The sequence below is a fragment of the Simochromis diagramma genome, unplaced genomic scaffold (genome assembly GCF_900408965.1).
Source record: "Simochromis diagramma unplaced genomic scaffold, fSimDia1.1 OVJJ01000304.1, whole genome shotgun sequence".
In the NCBI taxonomy this organism is placed as follows: Eukaryota; Metazoa; Chordata; class Actinopteri; order Cichliformes; family Cichlidae; genus Simochromis; species Simochromis diagramma.
This window is the reverse complement of record NW_024387030.1, coordinates 2,158,132-2,176,890: the sequence shown is the minus strand read 5'-3', so window position 1 is coordinate 2,176,890 and position 18,759 is coordinate 2,158,132. Positions and strand designations below refer to the sequence as shown.

Here is an 18,759-nt window from a genome sequence, read left to right as displayed (position 1 = left end):
TACATGAAGTGGTGTAATTGTGCCGTAATTAGTTATAATAAGCCGCTGGCAAGCATATCCTGGGATGAAGAGGAAACCGCCAAAAATAGGAAAATTAGGTGAGTGCTAAAAAATGTAGCGCCTTGGGCCTCGGGTGATCATTTTGTGCTTCTGCAAATTTCAACACAAACAGCATGTTTCACTGACAGTGTAAAAAATAAAATCAGAGCAAAAACATAATTCACTGCTGGAGCTGAATGTGTGATAGTGAATGCCAACTGTGTCCCAGCCTGATAAACTTGTGGTTATGGGCCATATCAGTCAGGATACACAGTTTAAAGTAGTGGCTGTGAATTGTAATTGAGACGTTGAAGTTTTTGCTACCAAAAGAAGATCAGTGCCATAAAAAGAAAAAAAGAAACAAACAATATCTTAGAATTATGTCTCTGCCTTTTACCGGTGAAGCAAACACAGAGGAAAGCCACACAGCCTCAGGCGATGAGCCTGTATAATCCCACAGCAGGCTATCCTTTAGATGTCAACAGGCTCAGCAAAGCCTCAATTTGTTCCTGGTATGAAGTGGGTGCTGAATAGATATACAAAAAGACAGGAAGGACCCCTTACTCTCACACACACAGACGAACTGATGGAGAAGGTAAAATAATTATTTGAACAAATAGTTACCCAGTGAATATTTAACAGTGATTAGTCTGTTTTAATGCAGTAGTTTAAGAGTGGCCTTAAGGTCTTACTGGCATTTAATCTACTGACATGTTGTGGCCACAAGAAGTCCGTATATGCTGACTGAACTCCTGGGTGTAATGTTCACGTCAGTGACTCTTGCAGAGTGTTTTATAGCTCTTCCTAAAGGTCACTGCTCAGGTAGAGTAGACTGACAAGTGACCATGGGATTTTATTTTAATCCTGCACCGAGGACACATTCATTAAAACAATAAATGATGAATAACACTAAAAAGTTGGATTAAACCTACCTCATAACAGTTATGTTTATGGCTTCTAGATGAACAACTGGTAATGCATCAGCTTCTCCTTTAGATCGTGTACTTCATAGGAGAAAACTGGTTATAACAATATCTGTAGAAGTGTAAGACTCATAATGGACAGTTTAAAAATTACAAAGGAGTCTTTTCTGCCCAAAAGTCCAATTGACCTAATAGATTCCTACATTAGTCTTTTAATGTGTTTTAGTCTCTCTGGTGTAGACAATTGTGTCAGCCTTATCTTGAATGGATAGACTTACATGCTATCTTAAAGATGCACTTACCCTTCAGAACTATGCTGTGCATGCACTTACCCCTGGTCACATTATTCCAACATTACCTACATAGCTGGTAGTTCCATTAAATTAAGTGTTTGATTTGTCTGAGAAGTCCAAAATTAATCAGTTGAATGTTCTAAATTTTGTGCTCAAATCATTATAACACTCATGACACCCGATGAGTGCCATGAGTGTTATAATGGTCCAACACAGTCGATTGAAGGCAACACTTAATGGATACATCAACATAGATACAAAAGTCTTTCATACATATTAGTTATATCACTTTAGTATGGATATGGCAAAAAGTGGTCCAATGAGTTCATTCATTAATCCCTACTATAGCGTGTTAGATTTTCTTTTTATTATCCCAATGCAAGTGCTGACCTTTTTGAAAAAAGGTTACATCTCTACATTAAAGTTTTATACCTTGTTTTATTAACAAGGAGAGGAAGGAAAATGTTATCTTAAAACATATTCATTTACACACTGACTGGACCTGAGACTGTGTGAAATGGGTCAGACTTTCCCAGTTTTAGCTCCAACTTTAACCGAACCTATTTGCTGTTTTCTGAAGTAGGACGTCAAAGAGTTTTAGTTGTATAGTATCTGACAACAGATTTCTCAATGCATTGGAAGTAGTGGTTAATATAGCTTTGAGCTACTGGCCTCAAGCAAAAAAAACATGTAGAGCGGGCCATAAAAGTCTGTTAAGCTCAATTCTGTTTACCCTCATTCTTCTAGATTTGTTTTCATTTTTTAACTTTTAGTTTTGAGCCAACACGCTGAGAAACCATCATTTGGGAGAATATGTTGGGTTGAAATGAAGGACTGCTTGTATTCCTTGCTGAGCCTGAGGGTGTTAAAAGCTGTACTGAAACAACAGGAAGGCTTGAGATTCTTCTGACTCATACGAAAGCACAGACTGGTCATTCTGTTAGACCGTCTGAACAGAGGGTGCAGTGATTCAGTGGTTACATACACCTGAGACTTAATGGAGGAAATATGAGAAGCGAGCAAGAAAATGCTCATTTTCTCTCTGACTTCTGTGAAAGACTTTCTTTTTACATTTTTTCTTAATATGAGGATTTTACAGGTAGAGGCGTTCATTATACAGCTCTCCACACTCAACATGATCCTTTTGCAGAGATTCTTTTTATAAAAAATAGCCTTAAGCACTGTAGTGTTCTCTCTGAAATAACTTGATGAACACACCAGGAGATAATCAGTGAACAATGTCCTGCTGACCCTGAGCTGAGCTTTACTTTGTTCGCATGATTCAGTTTCACTAAAAGGCAAATTATCCCCAAAACTGCTGCTTCATTCTTCTGCTTGAGTAAATTGCTAGTCCTCTGCAACAATAGCTCACAAACTGAGATTTTCCTTACTGGCAGAACAAAAAAAGTGTCACTTAATCCATCCATCATGCAGCTCATTTTAGAGGAACAATTTTTCGCCTGCATGCTCTTTTCTGCACTGCACTGCATGTGGGGCAGTCCTGGGGTGTTGACTGCTTCTTGCAAACAAGGAACCCGCTGATCTTAGGCAAGCACCAATCCCAGTCTGTCTAATCGGTTTTTCATCCACTATTGAGGATGAAGAAGCCTCATGCATCATCACTGAAGGTTCCTCTCCAGTCAAATCAGCAGCTTTTTTTTTTTATTTGATTTTAAAATACATGTGACATTAAAATGTAGGTTTTCTTGAGAAAGAAGAAACTAAAGAACATGTGAAGAAGACACAGCTGTACTTTTTTAAGTAGCTCTGACTAAACATAAGAAGCTACAAAGACTTTACTCATGAAATCTGTTTTGTGACATTTCTGGAATAGCTTTGTGAAGTGTGAGAAATGCCAGCGAGCAAAAACTCTAGTTTCCCATTCCTTCTTTATTAAAAATGTGAATTTGGATATTTATGTATTATGAACAAACAGCCCAGTGGATCTTTTTCAATTTCTCTAGATAATTTAAAAATATATCTCCATGTCACCATTATCAGGTCAACGTTGCTCTTATCCTTTCAGTCTTTTTCTGACCAGTTTATAGATGTTTTCTAGGGAAAGTATTTGATTTTTAGTATTATATTATTATACTATATTATTTTTAATATTATTTTAGTTCACACAGAGACGATTTGTTTTATATAAGTATTATAGGACTGCAGTTATTTTCAATAGCTGGTTTTTTTTTGCCAAAAATAAGGAAAAATAGAGCTTGTTATCCCCTCGGTGGGAAGAATTTTGGATTTAAAAAAAGTTTCAGTTATCAAATCAGTGTTGTCGTGTTTTCTTAGGGTTTCTAGAGAACAAAATAAACATTCGGTATATTGTCCCAATAATACATTAGAGGTAGAACTGGCCAAGATGTCATTGTTATTTGGGGTTATTTGTCTTTGGCTGAAGAGGTGCGCATGTACAGCTAAGGTCTCAGCCACATAGGTTTAAAGACCATCTGGCAACCACTGGTCATGAAGGAAAAATGTGTATTCTCTGCCCTATTCACCATATTCACTATACTCGGCTTAAAGATTGGCCTGTGATTATAGATTATGGGATCTGATGTTTCTTTTGTATTAAACATCAAAGTTAGCGAATCTTATGGTGCTTTGATTTGGACCTCAAAATTATTGAAACCTTATTTTTCCTAATCTTTTATTTGGTGGGGGTGGGGGACAAACAAACAAACAAAAATACATTGTTTAAATATTCCAAAAACATAGTGATGAATGTGCCGTTTGGAAACAAAATATTTTGATAAAACTGCACTTACACAGTCCCGAAAGGTTTTAAAAAAATTAAACTTTTTTAGGAAAATAAGAAAAATACAGAAATAAAATAAATAGAAACATTGTACTGATTACTTGAAACTAGAACCCATAAACATCACCAATTGCTGCAATTGCTCCCTTGAGATGGTAAACTGGTCCTTTTCTGTTTCTTGTTTGTGTGTCTCTCTGTCTTCTGTTTTTCCTTTACCATCTGAAGAGTATGCTGTGTTTTGCTTTATAGCATTATTTATTTGTACTGTGAATCATCATCCAGTAAGTTTTGCAGAATTTGGCTGAATCTGTCACAGGCTGGATCGGTGACCCAGCGTTTTGAGTTATCTTGTACTGTTGATTTCTTATGTTAATATAATGTGAAATTCACGTGTTATTCTTAAGTTAAGGGGGTAGTTGAGGAGTTTTGTATTTAAGATTACTTATGAGACAATGTTAAGTTCTATCATTATTATTATTATTATTTTGTCTTAGTTGAATTTTTAGTCTGGTTTATGTTTCTTCTATGCCTCCTTGTTTATGTAGGTTCCCCTTGTGTCTCTCTCTCCTCTGTGTTTCTCTCCCTCTCTCACTCCCTCTCTCTTTCTCTTGTGTCAAGCTTGTGTCGTCATGTCTACGTCTCTTCTTGCTTCCCATTTTATTTTGAAAGTCTTGTGTTTCCATGTTCGGTGTGTTTAGTTTTGCTTCCCCTGTGGCGTCAGGTCCATTTGTGTCAGCTGTGTTTCCCCAGGTGTTTGTACTTCCCTCATTACCCTTCTGTGTATGTAAGTCCTCGGTCTTCTTCTGTTCAGTGTTAGTGTGTCTGTTTTCCTCCCTCCATGTTATGTTCAGTTTCAGGTACTTCATGATTCTGTTCAGGTCATGCTCATTTTTTTCTCATAGTTTTTCACATGCTCCCGCCCAGAATCATGTTCATGTCCTTTAGTCATAGTTATCACAGTCTAGTTTTGGCACTTTAGGTTTTAGTTTAGTTTTCACCCCTGTTTGCTTTTGCCTTATTTTGTATTCATGTTTTGTCGGCCAAACAAATGGCTCGCCTCTTGCTAAACTTCAGCTGTCCACATCATAAACACATCGGCTTTGCAGCCGTGGCAGAGTCTGAGCATATACTAAAGCTCTGTACAATTCATAATTCTTCTAATTCACATAATCAATAAACACTAGTGACCCAGTTTGACTAGCAGTCAATTGTGCCACAAAACTGCCTCCATGATTGAAAAGTTATGGCATATGTTTCCCCTTCCCTTCTCCAAACTTTTCTAATCATTCATCTTGGTTTCATCCATCCGTTTTGTTTTCGAGAACTGTACAGGCTCTTTAAGATGTTGTTTTTTTTCAAAAATTCTACTCTGACCTTGCTTTTCTTGACTGTAACCTGTGGTTTGCACCTTAGTGTAAACGCTGCGTACAGTCCAGTGTTGTTTTGTCGAGAATTCTGTGAGCATCCACTTTAGCTGTCTTCAGTGGTTTTCAAGGTGTATAATGATGGACTCCTTTAATTTGATTAACGGTAACACAAAAACTCTGTTACCATCTAAATACTTATGGATTTGACGATAGAGGTAGGTTTACTAGAAAAAAAAGTGCTTACTGTCCAGTAGTACCTGAATCATATTTCCAGTAGTAGAGAAATGTTTCCTCGTGTTTTCCAACTAAAAGACCAGATCTTGCTCAAAGTGGCGTGCAAACTCAGACAGCAACATTGGCGACAGTGTCATGGCAGGAGATTGTGCTGTGATAAAACTGTGGAGGTACTTTGATTTCGGTGGCGCTGACAGCCTTAGCTGGCCTCTGCTGCTTCATCCTGCCTCTGGGCTCTGACAAGATTGCAAAGAGAGCTGTTACTGACTAATAAACACTACAGAGGGCCAGCTCTGCCCAGACATGGCCTCAGAAACACACTGCATCTTTGTACCCAGGCCTGAATTGATAACTGTGGTAGTTTGGCTTCAGACAAGGCTGATGTTCAGCTATGTCAAAGCTCCCCTTCTTTCGCTCACTCTCCCCCAGCGGCTGCTCTGATACCCTTTAACGTGCTTAATGCCATTGGCATTTATGACTGGTTAGAATGACCTTTTAGATTGGGCTGCAACTGTTTCATTATGTTTATTCACTAGCAGAAAGTGTTTGTTGGGGAAAATCTGCTATATGAGCTGTATTGAGGCAATATTTATTTCTTGAAGGACCAAGAAACACATTATACCTTAAATGAAGAAATACAACCCCACTGCTTTTGAAATTGCATTACCATTTCAGTCTTAATGCTTTACATAACTTGGAGCACGGTACACCATCAGAAGACTTCACCAAGTATATTAGTCTGAAGTGGTTGTGTAAACATAACATATTGGTGATGATTTAAAGATAGAAGAAACAGGCCCGTCATGTTCTTTTGTTATAGCTCTGATAATGGCCGTATGCAGAAAAAAGATGTTCATACACTCAGGTGAACAAGTCCAGCAGTGCTAGTGAAACAAAGAGAAGACACTGATCTCCTGCTGCCTAAAATTAGGAATCAGATTATGATTAGAAGTCAAATGGGTTTTCACAGGGGTAAAATGAGTTCAATTACTTATGTTAATGGAATTTAACTGGTGACAGTAGAAATGGAAAGGAGATGCTTTAAGACTGGCATTTGGCAGGTGCCTAGCGAATAATCTTTTTCAAGAATACTAGTCAAAGCTTGAATCACTTTTTCTTGTATATATGAATAAAAGCACAAAAAATGAGCTACACACTTTCATGTGTAGCTTGTGTGAATCCTGTGATGTTTGCATGAGGCAGATTCTCTTTGCACAGCTTATATTAGTAGGTACAAACCAAGGTCATAAAACTCAGTGAATCAGTATGCATAAAATCCCAAAAAGACATTCCTATTATTCAGACATAAAATGCCAACTTAAATCAATCACTCCACTCTATGAATACATAAAGAGTTGTTATATTTTATGTGTGTAGAAATATTCAGGCTTACTTGAAGGTAGTTCTTAATCAAACATTGTTTTTCAAAATTATAGTGTATAGCTAGCAATAGCTTGCAGTGTGGTTGGCATACACTTTTGACACAGAAGGGTTTTTTTTACACCCTATGCCCTTCCTGACAAACCCTTCCCAGGGTGACTCCTCCTGATCTTGAACTAGGGATCTTGTGTCTATTAGGCAAACGTGTTAACCAAACTGTGAAAGTCTGCTGTTATTCTAAGTAAATAAAAAGGGTCACTTCCTTCGCTGTCTGGAGATTTCAAGATGTGTTTAAAAGAAGCAAGTGTCTGTAAAGGGAAACAGGAGAAAGAATATTGGACATGCTAATTTCATCAAAAGTATAATACAATATTTTAAATGCTAGTGCTATATGTTTAAGCTAAACATTACATTAACAGCACTAATAAATACTGTAACAGGATTACGAGTATAAAGGATCGCTCTGGTTCCATCCCCAACCACACCTGCTTGTTTTTGGTTTTTTCACAAGTAATCCCCTCATTATACTGATTATTATTGTGGGGTCTTTACCTTACAATATAAAACCCCTGGAGGCAGCTATTGTGATTTGGCAGCATATACATTGAATTGAATTGAATTATACTGTTTGAAATGCTATCTTAAGCACTGCAACTGTCTTATAGCATCACTCTGTTGACTTAGCTGGTGACGCTAACATTACCTTGCGCTGCTAAAGTTGAGAGAACAGAGTCAGTTATTTGATATCCCACACAATGTTATTTACTTCACTTTTTTATGTTAAAAAAAACTGCACTTGATAAATTGAAGAGTACACATGATTTGGTTTTCATTTCCTGTTTACCCTTGTGTTAAATGGCAAATGGCCTGTATTTGTATAGCGCTTTTCTAGTCCCTAAGGACCCCAAAGCGCTTTACACAACCAGTCATCCACCCATTCACACACACAGTCATGGCAAGCTACATTGTAGCCACAGCCGCCCTGGGGCGCACTGACAGAGGCGAGGCAGCCGGACACTGGCGCCACCGGGCCCTCTGACCACCACCAGTAGGCAACGGGTGAAGTGTCTTGCCCAAGGACACAATGACCGAGACTGTCCGAGCCGGCGCTCGAACCGCAACCTTCCAATTACAAGACGAACTTCCAACTCTTGACCCACGATCACTCTGTAGTGCTACTTCCTGCCTTGGTTCCCTGCCCTTTTGTGCCCCACCTGTGTCTCATCGGGTAAACACCTACCTCAACATACAGGCAGGGGTGGGCAACTCCAGGCCTCGAGGATCAGTGTCCTGCAGGTTTTAGATGTGTCCTTGATCCAACACAGCTGATTTAAATGGCTAAATGACCTCCTCAACATGTCCTGAAGTTCTCCAGAGGCCTGGTAACAAGCTAATCATTTGATTCAGGTGTGCTGATGCAGGGTAATATCTAAAACCTGCAGGACACTGGCCCTCAAGGCCTGGAGTTGCCCATCCCTGACATACAGTAGCCTACATCCTACTTAGCACTCCATGTTTGGAGGTTTTCCTATCATCACCAGTCAAGCTTTCCAGGCATTTCTTTGTGTTCTTGCTCATTTTATGCATGTTTGTGCAGGACTTTGAAACTTGAGCAGCAAAACAGAACATCATTAATTTTGTTTCCACTGTTGTTTCTTATGTTTAGGTGTACAAAAAAGTCTTTGATATACATGGTTGTAAATAATGTTAAATAACATGACTTTCCTTTTGCATTCATAGTTTATCAAACTCTCATATGGAATGATACAATGTAAACCACAGATACGGTATGAAACATAAGGGGATCTAAGAATATATATTTTTCAGGGTGAAGTAATCGGGGACAATGTTAAAGGTCACTTTGTACCTTACATAAAAGCTTAAATGTGGTAGTCATGGGATTTGAGTAAGAATTGTATACCTATGGTCTGTGGGCTAAAAGTATATCTTACTGGTTGGATGCAATGTGTGGGAATACAGAAAGATAAAAGGAAGATTAGTAAAAGAATAGTAAAAACCTTATTCAAAAGCTAAAAAGGATTGTATAGTCCTATATTGTCACACTCATGGATTTTATTTTACTCTGAAGTGTTTCTTGAGATATTGATTGATCGAAAATTGCCCATAGGTGAGAATGCACGAGTGAATGTGAGCATGAATGGTTGTCTGTCTCTATGTGTTAGCCCTGAGATAGACTGGCGACCTGTCTCGCCTCTCGCCCTATGACAGCTGGGATAGGCTCCAGCACCCCCCGCAACCCTGAAAAGGATAAGCTGAAGGGGATGGATGGATGTTGGATGGATGAATGGATGGATGTTTCTTGAGATCATTCAGTGGCAGATTGTTTTCTATATGGAAATGAAGCTTATTTATCTAACCCATCTTACATGAAAACCAAACATGTCATTGTATGCAGTTGTTTATTTAATGTCAGAGAATGGAAACCTTTCTACATATATTTCTATATATAAGGATATAAAATTACCGTGATATAAACATAACATAATAAATACTGATATTGTGTAAGTTATGTTTGTCTTGACCTGATGTCTTTAAACGACATGTTGCAAAATGTATTTCACCTTACTTTTAAGTAGTTTTAACATCATACACGATCTGTATATTTCTCGAGCTCTCACCTCTGCATAAAAAGCACTGCTAAAAGAGACTAAAGACACAAAAAGCAGAAAATCAATCCTTCTTTTTCCCTCCAGCTCCACTTCTGAGTACAGAAAAATCTATGTTTACTGGAAACACCTCAGCTTTGCTATTGCTGTTTTTTTTCTTCTGGAAGCTTTATCTCAGAAAACTAATCAACCCATTGGAATTGTATGTTCTTAACTAGTTGCCTTTGTTGCATGGTGTTTGGTATATGTGGTATAATGTTTTGTACATGGCATAAGAATAAAATCAGTGTGATGTTTACACTTAAAACAACAAAATGGGCCCTCCTATTAAGACAAGTGCTGCTATAGGGACAGTAATAAAATGATTTGTTCAAAGTTTTAAAAACAATCGTATGACTATCCAAAAACTCCAATTTATACTCGGTGTCAATTTATTGAAATTGATGCTAAGTAGTAAAGACAGAGAACAGCTTAATATTGGTTCTGATGATCAAACAGATTGAGAAACACAGGTGTAGCTGATCTGCCTCAGTGCAGAAAACAATCAAGCTGATAGCTGCATATGGTTACATGGTGATATCATTAACGTCTTAATTTAACTGTAGATTGGAAACTACCGCACACCAAAAACCCAAGTGAGTAGGTCCAATATAATCAGGTAAGAGTGTTTTATATAATGGCATGAAATTATGACCCAACTCATTCTGTGCTCAAAAACAGCTAATTGTTTCCATTCAAAGTAAATGGCATCCCTTCTAGTTAATACTTAAACACAGCTTTGCTAAGCTGACTCCTTAAATGTCAGTCAGCATGGCCCCACGTATTCAGACTCTGCTGTTGTGTGTGAAAGCTGTGCAGAGCAGCAAGCCCACTAAGAAGGGAAAACATTGATTTTTTTCCCATGGATAACAAGACTTGACTGACTTGGGTGCTTGCCTGACTTCGATTGCTTCCTCTCTCTATGGTTGTCTGTACAAATCTCAGACGCACACATCAAAATTCAGAATGTCTTCACGCAACCGTGGATGTCTGTAAAAAGAAAAGATCCAAGTTCCTTTTAAACAGTGCAGCTCAGTGCAGGCTGATTAACTGCAAAGTGTCCAATGACAAAGTGCATCCAATCTCAATCAAGGATGAGAGGGGAAAAAAAAAAACTCCAAAAACTAGGAGACAAATTTCAGCTGCAATCAGTGTGAGCTTTGATTGATTAAGGTCTTTTACTAGCAAACTGAGTTTTGCAAGGTTTTGATAGTTGCACAGTTAGAACAATAGTGGCAATGCCAGCTGGGAATACTTCACTGCAAAATCTCATGACAGGGACATAGCTAAGCGTTTTGTAATTTGGCAGAATGTCCGTGTATGTGCCACCATGTGAACAGAGGGATACGTGCTTTGTATTTACAACTTTTTGCACAATCTGTTTACCTGCTCTTTAATCATTTGCTTCATTTTAACTGTTTGGTGGTTGCTGAAATGGTTTCATTGGCTTTTAGCTGACATTTTGACATTTCTGTGGAATACCACACATGTCTATATTTGTATAACAGATCTGGTGGTACATACCGTTAAACCAGATGTTCTCCCTATTGACCCCGGTACAGGGGGCATTGGGGTTTAACAGGTTAATTGGTTATTGCTCAATTACTTTGTGTTGTATGAATGGCCATAAGGGAGGTTTTTTATCATTAGGACAAACTGTAAAACTTATGAAAATACAGTTAAAAGTCCAAGATTTATGCTTGTTTGTGGTGAGCAGCCGATCAACCAATCAAGAATATAAATGGCTTCAAGTGCACATTTAGGCCTTTGAGACTCATTTAAACACTCAGACACTGAGCCTGAGGCTCTGTGCTACATGCAGACATTTCTGCATCTGTGCCATTCAAAGACACTTTGTACATAGTTTATTTTTTGTGATATTCAATACTGAAAAGTAACTTTAGTCTTTTTCATGGAACATTTTTATTTTATTTAGTGTTTTTTAAAAAAAAAAAAAGCCTTATTTTTATGGATTTTCTACCACTAGGCACAACACACATGAGGTTTAAGGCCTGCACAGTTTTGAAACCTTTTGTCCTCCGCAATACAACATTGCTGAAAATTAAAACAGGTATCACTTTATCCAACTCCTAATTTTATAAATTCTTCACTCAGTGTTGCAGTCTCCAGTATTATTGCAATGTAGCCAGATACTGCTTATTTTATGTTTTCCCAACAGGCTTGCATTTACATAGGGCTCCCATCTGTACCACTACACTTGCTGTTTTGGAACATCTCCCCACCCTTCTTTCTTTCACATAATGGTATGAGCCCAGTCTGTCTTTGCTTGTGATTGGGCACATGGTGTTCTCATCAAAAAGTCCCACCCCTGCCTGCATGGATTTTCAGCATGGCTCCCACATACTGATGGGCCATTAACAACTGACATATGAAATTATCCTTGTTGAAGTTGGGGATCAGAGGATAGTGACCAGACTTCTTCGAGCTAATAGGAAGGCGACAGTGAGTCAAATTACATCTAAATAATACAGAGTTATTCAGAAAAGCATCTGTGATAAATGCACATGTTCAACCACGATGGTCATGGGCTACAGCAACACAAGACCACATTATTGACACTTCTGATAGCTAAGGATAGGAAACTGATACTGTAATTTGCAAAGGCACATGAAAATTGGACAATGCAAGATTGGGGAAAAAATGTTCCCTGGTCTGATGAGTCTAGATTTTTGCTGCAACACTGAGATAGCAGAGTCAGAATGGATCCATCCTGTCTTGAGTCAGAGGGAGAGACTGCTTGAGGTGTAATGGTGTGTGATATTTTCTGGGCCCCCTAGTACCAGCTGAGCATCATTTAAATGCTACAGCCTTCTTCAGTTCTATAACAACACGACTTCTGTTCAATAATAGTACCCATGACTCTGTCAATTGTTTTAGTACTGAAGAGGCCTCTTCAATGAGAGGACAAATGTCTTCACAAACAAAAAGAAGTTCAGGTGCCTTTTTTGTTTCAAGCATCCAAGACTGCTTCAAGCATGATAGCACACAATGACAAAAAATAATCTCAAACTGATTTCTTGAACACTACATGAGTTCAAATAGTCTTCAGAGTCACCAGATCCCAATTCAATAGAGCACATTTGGAATGTGGGGGAATGGGAGATTCAGTCATGGATGTGCAGCCAATAAGTCTGCAGCAAATCCATGATGCTATCATGTCAACATGGACATATAATCCATAAGAAATGTTTCAAGTGCCTTGTTGAATATGTGCCACATAGAATTAAGGTAGTTCTGAAGGCAAATGCTGGTTAAACCTGCTAACATTGGCAGGTGAGAATACAGAATTTATTTCCACATGGCTTGCAAGATCATTCCTTGCAAGCCATGTGGAAATAGTTTAATGCAAATTTTTACTGAACTTCAGTCTCAAGTTAACTTAACTCTTCAGTTAGCCATTAACCTAATTTAAAAGAGCCATGGGTCTCTTCCTGTTAAAAATGAGTTCTTTCTCCCCACTGTCGCCAAATCCTTGATCATAATAAACTGTCTGATGGTTGTGCTTACCTCTCTATGGTCTTCATCTTGCAATATAAAGCATTTTAAGATGACTATTGCCTATGCACCTGAATTGAATGGGGTAATTAAATTAGAAAAGTAACAGTCAGAAATAAATGAAAACTATATTGAAAAGAGGAGTGAAATATTATATCGCATGCTAAAATTCACAAGTTAAATTTAGAAGTTCAGACAAACATTTAAGTGAAATAAGATATTGCATCAGGGGGTTGAGGTAATAAAAATGTTTGAGATAACAGACAAACAAATTGGTATGATCCATTTAGATCTATTAGCAGAGCTTTAAATCCACCACAAACAAAGACATTTTTTTTAATAATTAATTTTTAAATATTCTGTGTATCTTGAGTTGCATAAAGTAAGGGTGTTTTTCAGCTCTAACGTAGGTAAGAGCATTATTGAGGCTTACCTTGAGTAAGGCTGAGGCTGACATTTTTTTGCTTGTGTTTTATCCTCAATTTGTACTACTACTTTATTTGTAGAATAAAAGCCTAATTTTGGAACCAACTTTAGATACATCACTTAACAACTCAACAGTTAACAATACAGTGCAAAATGGTACATTAGTGAATAAGTTTCCACAACACAAAATAGCAAATAGCATAATTTAGTTGTGATTAAAGCCGTTGACATAAATAAAAACAGTGACAAAAGCTCAGTGTTTTATGGGACATTCTTAGAGAAAGCAAGGGTTGGCAATGCGTCTTAATTTCAGGGACATCTACTCATTGCTCAGTGTCTATTTCCATTGTACAGTTTTGCTACTCATTAACCTTTATCACTGTTATGTATTACACTGAAACTATTTAGGGATGCTTTGTTACTTTTGTTTTTGTTCTTTATTTTCTGTATAAAGTAGAATTTACACAGAGACCACAAAAGCAACTTTAAGCACAAGCTGGTATTTGTTATTATGATTAAGAAAGCTCAAACTAATAGTCAAGCAGAGGCTTAACACACACGGTTGCATTATACCTAAAGATAGTCTACGAACCAGACTGCCGACTCTCGCTCAGCACTCCTCCCCCAGCAGAGAGACCAAGCGTGTCAACCAGCAGAGTGGTGTCATCTGTCAGTTTCCCAGCATGCCCAGCACTCAAATCCACTGCCAGTTTCTGCAGCCTAGATGTAGGCTGTCATAAATAATAGAAAGCCCTGTGGATTGGGAATACATGCACCAAAAACAATGCAGAAGTCATGCTGTTTTGGCTGAGCCGAGTTAACATCATGTCATTACACTTTAACGAGGATCACAGCTCATAACCTGCTTTTATTCTTTGAAAGATGTTTTATTTTTTCATGAGTACTGGTCAGAGTTTTTGACATGAGTTGTCTGTGAGGACATATGTCTGAAATTGCAAAGTGACTGAAAGCCTTCGTGAGAAAGTGCTTGATATCCCAATGAAAGGCTCAGCTTACAAGCATGCAACTTTTATGACTGAATCTTGCTCAGAATAGAAATTACACAGTTTAGAATGTGCATGAAGTTCAGATCCAGATGGTAAGCTTTTGATTTAATCCTGCTATGATTATCATTAAAGTATTATAAAATACAGTCCAATCTACATGGTTAAGCGTTTAAGTAAATCTGTCAAGGTTACTGCACTTTTGTACTACTGTAAAAAGTGAATATATCAGTAATTATAGGCTTGTGAAGGAGTGTCCTGTATAGTTTGGCATGCTTTTAAATTGTTTGTACTGTTTTTAGCATATTACCTTCTACCTATTTTTATAAGAAGAATATGTTTAAAAAAAAGAATGGAATAAAGTCACATTATAAGCAATCCTCTTCTGGTTTGCCACGTTACTAATTTAAAAACTAAACGTTTCCTTCTGTTTTTTCATATTGTTTTTTAATCAAACAATAGGTCCTGCATAAATACTTTGAAAGTATCAGTCGCTCAGTGCGATTATAATTACATATGGTTGCTATGGAGAGACTGCATGTAACCCGAGGAGCTGTCTGCCATTGTTATCTCCTATCTACAGCCACCTCTGCTAACTAAATTTTAGGCAAAGCACACCCAGTGCTCTGCTGCTTGCTGCAGGATTGAATATCCAAATCATTTTCATTTACTGCATGTGAGGACCTGAAGACCCAGCAGATAGCATTTATTTTTAGGGTTGGGATCTTTCAGGAACTAGAACGAGTCACGTGGGAATTAAAAAGTAGAGGAGTGCATCCTTGACTCCTCCAGTTTCGCATCCCAAACTGCTCACAATACATTTATCAGTGTAATTGTAAAGTACATAATGATGATCTGAGGTCAGCTGATCAGTCTTTGTTGGCTGTACCTAGGTCCAAATTAGAGACAAAAGGAGACTGTGCTTTTGAAATTGTGGCTCCACTGTTGTGGAACTCACTTCCATTGGAATTAACCGTTTATTTCCCAAGTATCATACTACCAGCTGGATTTATTCTTTAATTTTGTCTTTAAAATTACAAAATAGCTCATCTTTCAGTATACCCCCGTACCAATCAGAAAACGGCATCCCTACATTGTGTGGCTAATGCTGTAAATGTTACATTCCAAGGGACCAGAAACTGTGCAAACCTTAAATATAACCTTTTAAAAATTGTGCTGAAAAAGATGTCAACACATTTATGGTCAGCTTTTGCTGATGAAATTGTTATTGTATTATTTCTGGAGTAGCAAAGACATCAGCTTCATTCTTCTACTTTGCTGTGAATTAGTCACCCAGAGCAACACTTCCAATCCATTTACAATATTGAAGATCAACATAATGAAAAAGATTCTGTTATTGGTTTTGTGGTTTTATCCCTGTACTGAATCTTATCAAGATGCCTTGGTCATGCAGTGGATTAAATTAGTATGTTTTCCCTGTTGTTGACTTACTCTGTAATTGGTACTTGATTATTTGTTTCTTTCAATAATAAATGGGCAGTGGTGAACATTTTGTTTTATGACTGGGAACACAAAAGGAAGCTTTGTCAAATTTCCCTCCTAATTTATGGACAATCAATGGTATAAATCAACAAAATATAGCTTACATCATTCACAGTTTGGAATCCAGTGAGCATACTTCCCTGTGCTAAATTTTCCCAAGAACACAATCCTCATATGGCCCTTATTGCTAAATGAAGCCTTGACCTGGGTCTCAGTCTTTCTCTTTTTCTTTTTTTTCAACAATAGAGCTCAGATATTAGCATCTGCAAAGAGAATGGTACCATGTGTTAGCCTTCCACCAGACACGGGCCCCAGGTGTTCACTCTGTGCTCATCTGGACACAAACAAATCAATTTATTCCATTTCATTTTTATAGATGTTTCATTCCTCTCTCAACGCTGTATTCATTTGTGCTCTACTGAAAAGTCTGAACGGTTCCTTTTTAAATTGACTTTTAAAAATATTTCAATATTGCATGAAGGTCACTGTAGAAAAGTCCACAACAGCACAAGGACTTAGTATGTTTTCCTTAGTGTGATATTGTGAGACCTTTTGGGCACAGTCATAACTTCTAACTTCCCGTTTTCAGAGTTCTGATATGTGCCATATATGCCTGAAGCATATATGGAGCATAGAATGAAAAATGCTTAGGTGTACAGTATTAGTAAGACATTTTAGCTCTCACCTGTCTCTATATTACTATAGGAGTAAAACATCATTCCTTAATTGTATATACAGTGAACAATTATATTTTTGTTTTTCATTTGCAGTCGCACGTTAATATGTCACAATTAAGAGCTATTTTCAAACAAAAAATGTAAAAAAGCACATAATTTTATCAAAGGTGATTCATTAATTAATTGTTTCAGATCTAAGTGGCATACATTTATGAATAAAAATATTTTCACAAGCAATCATTTATATTGATGTTGGTTGCTCCCCTTCTCATTTGCATATGTGGAAAGCATAAGGCTGGAGAAACCAAAACTAGAGATCTTTACAGATATCAGTGATGACATTATAGTGATTCAGTCATACAGCTTTAAGGTGTTAGTTAATAAATATATAATCTTAAATGCTTATATGCTGATTATATTGGTTTATATAAGAGAGGCCCAGACTTCAGTGTAAAATTAGGTTGCAGGCTGACAGGAAATTACACGCTTTTGCAGCCAGAAAGTGAAACTAAGCAGAGTCTTTGATCGAAACTTATAGTGGTGTGACGTAGAGAGCAAGTATATAGATACCTAGGCTTCCGTTTGTGCTTCAGACCTGGGGTTGTGTGTTTTGTGTTCAGGTCTCCATATCCCGGATATGTAAAATAAAGATCATTTTTGAAGTAAAAGGACCACTTTGAGCCCTGTGTCTTTCTTGGCCTTAAAGAATACTAAAGAACTGGGATTTAATACTAATTTAAGACTAATTTGGACCTTAAGGTACGATCTGATATGAGGTGGACAACAGACCGGTCTAAAAGAGTATAGGTAAGCGCAAGCCTGTTGAAAATTGTGCACATTGGATGAATTCTAAATTAGTTGTCCACTGAATTGATGATTATTACCATTAAAGTGGCTCAGTAGTGGAAATTAAACTAAATTATAAAATCTATTAAGTAGATCTCAGGTGACATGTCCATGATACCTTTGGGTAATTAGAAATAAATACAGGTAAAGTTTGGGGATATTTGATAAAATTTATTGTGATTAATTTTAGGGTGAAGTTGAAAGTTGTTGTGATGTATGTTTGAAGTTGGTGTGTTATGTGTGTGTCAAGTCAGCCAAGAAAAGAGATTAGATTAGGACATTTGGTCAGGGAATTTTATTCCCACACTGATTATAGGGTGGGACCCGGGCATCAGATAATAAACTGGTGGTTATAGTCCACAGTGATGCTTCCAGAATTATTTAAAGTACTTAGGAAGGGAATTTGGACTTCCTAGGGGTGCAAAATGTTCTGAGGGTTATGCCTCCACTCTGTTCCGGACGCGGAACATTGTCCTTGGGCGAGAGGGTTAATTCAGCTGGCAACTGCGAGCACTGGGGACGCTTGTTAATAGCTAGTGGTCAAGCACCACTTTACTTGCACCATTTGACCGACAGAGGGGGGCCCTTGGGTGTGACCATTTCAAACGTGGACGGCAGGTAATCTTACGTAAAGCTCCAGACGCCAACAGGACGCTGGGGTGGGGTTCCTGTCAAACTGCGAGAAGCGCTTTTAAATTAAGATAGGACTTAGCAATCGGATTGCTGCCCCGGGCAGATAACGGCTATAATTGACCAGCAAGGTGGGCGAACCTGGGCTTAGATGCTTTTAAATTAGTGGAAATGGTAGGATGACTAGTACTAGAGGAAGATGAAGTGAAGTTGTGATATGGTAATGGAAATAATTTATATTGGCAGTCAGTGTCTTTTGTTATATATAAATGTGTGAATGAATAAGTGAAGGGTAAAATTGTCATTTGGATGAATGATTAAAGATGCACATTGTTTTGAGAGAAAAGGCGATGTGTGTGAGACGATGATGAAAGTATTGCGTGGATGATGCTACAAAACTGAGCTGAAAGAATGGTGATATGTGTGGAAAATTGTTAATTGTCCTGATGTCTGAAAGAGCTCTCCTAAGCGCGCTAGAGTTATAGTGAAAAGGA

At 37.7% G+C, this 18,759-nt stretch overlaps 1 protein-coding gene across 3 annotated transcripts in view; it reads left to right on the top strand.

The window, feature by feature from the left end:
- The window catches only part of LOC120739480 (leucine-rich repeat and fibronectin type-III domain-containing protein 2), a 134,169-nt gene that overhangs the window by 12,150 nt on the left and 103,260 nt on the right, over positions 1–18,759 (top strand). The window lies entirely within an intron of this gene.